Here is a 2,156-nt window from a genome sequence, read left to right as displayed (position 1 = left end):
AAGGGCTAGTATCGGTTTTCACATGGTTGTGGGGAAATCAAAAGAAACATAAAATTTTGGGTCACATGAAATTAAAATCCCAGAGCGCATAAAGAAAGTTTTATTGGAACACAGTCACACCCATTCATTTAGACGTTGTCTCTGGCTATTTCCCACGACAATGGCAGAGCTGAGTTGCTGTGACAGAGACCAGTCTGAAATGCTAACCGTTTGGCTCTTTGCAGAAGTTTGCTGACCATTGCTCTCCAAGCCTGACCACCAGCCTCCCTTCCCTTTGCTGCCTATCAGCCCCAGGGAGTCTAAACGCCCCACCTGTCTCTAGGGCAGTGATGGCGAACCTTTTGAGCTCGGCGTGTCAGCATTTTGAAAAACCCTAACTTAACTCTGGTGCCGTGTCACATATAGAAGTTTTTTGATATTTGCAACCATAGTAAAACAAAGACTTATATTTTTGACATTTATTTTATATATTTAAATGCCATTTAACAAAGAAAAATCAACCAAAAAAAATGAGTTCGCGTGTCACCTCTGACAAGCGTGTCATAGGTTCGCCATCACTGCTCTAGGGGCACTGCCTTTCTCCGAGTGCTGACCCTGCTGGGGAACCTTGCGGAGAAGGCAAGGTGGGTTTTAGCCCCTTTTTTAACCCCCTAGATGGGACAGCAGTTCAAGAGCTTTCTGAGAACTTCCAGAAAATGCTCCTAAACCAAACCCTGCTGGGGTCCCCCTGGCTGAGTCAGGCTGTCCTGAGTCAGGTCAGCCTGGGAGACCTTTGTCCCAGTAGGACCTGACTCATCTGGAATGAGTGGGTCTTGTTTGGTTTCCCAGGAACCAGCGTCAAGGAAAGAAGTAGAAGGAACGGGTCTTGTCCAGAAGCGTGAGTCTGCGAGCTGTCCCTGGAGACTAGGTGGGATCGGGAAAGAAAGCAGCCTGGAGGCTGGCGTAGCAGGTGCTTGATGACGGACAGCTTTTGTGAGAAGGAGAACGTGGGAAATGGGAAATTCCGGACGCTCCTGGCTTTTGCTTGTTTGGGAAGGGGCTTTTGTGTAAATTAGAAAAAGTCTCCTCTTTGCCCAGCCGGCATGGCTCAGTGGTTGAATGTTGACCTATGAACCAGGAGGTCACAGTTCGATTCCTGATGGGGCACATATCAAGGTTGCAGGCTTGCCCTAGCCGGTTTGGCTCAGTGGATAGAGCCTCTGCCTGCGGACTGAAGGGTCCCGGGTTCGGTTCTGACCAAGGGCACATGCCCAGGTTGCAGGCTCGATCCCCAGTAGGGGGTGTGTAGGAGGCAGCCAATCAATGATTCTCTCTCATCATTGATGTTTCTATCTCTCTCTCTCTTCCTCTCTGAAATCAATAAAAAATATTTTTTTAGCCATAACCGGTTTGGCTCAGTGGATAGAGCGTCGGCCTGTGGACTGAAAGGTCCCGGGTTCGATTCCGGTCAGGGGCATGTGCCTTGGTTGCGGGCACGTCCCCAGGCGGGGGTGTGCAGGAGGCAGCTGGTCGATGTTTCTGACTCTCTGTCCCTCTCCCTTCCTCTCTGTAAAAAATCAATAAAATATATTTAAAAAAATATTTTTAATAGTTTAAGAAAAAAAAAAAGGCTCCTCTTCCTCCAGCATAGACCGCGCTGTCCTCACCAGGACACCCTGGGTGAGTGGGGTGGGAGTTGTCCTTCAGCCCCCGGGGCCCACCCTCAGACCCGGCACCTGTGTGCAGTGTGCACACTTCACAGCACCTGTGGCAGCCGTGCTGGGCCTGGGAGTGCGGAGGCCCTGAATGGGGTGTCCTGAATTTCCCCCCAACTTGGCCCCTAACTCCAGCCAGTCCCCAAACCCTCCTGGGCCCCCATTTCTGCTTCTGTGTAATGGGGCAGCTCTGAGGATGCAATGAGGGAGCAGCTGGGAATTCAGGGAGGAGGGTTTTGATGTTAACCCGGTGACCAAATGGAAGCTGCCATTTGGGGTCCTCCAGACACTGCTATTTTACAGAAAGGGTGTTGTCGTTGGCGTTTTTTAGACATTGCGTGTTGTAGAAAGTTTGGAAAGCAGAGGGCTCTATCACACATAATCTTCCGTGGCTAATATCATCCTATACTTTATCTTGCTTGGGGGGGGGGGGGGGGAGTAAGGGGAGACACCAGAACTTCA

The sequence above is a fragment of the Myotis lucifugus genome, unplaced genomic scaffold, assembly GCF_000147115.1.
Source record: "Myotis lucifugus unplaced genomic scaffold, Myoluc2.0 scaffold_6, whole genome shotgun sequence".
Lineage (NCBI taxonomy): Eukaryota > Metazoa > Chordata > Mammalia > Chiroptera > Vespertilionidae > Myotis > Myotis lucifugus.
The sequence above is the reverse complement of the archived record's forward strand: the minus strand, read 5'-3'. Positions refer to the sequence as shown.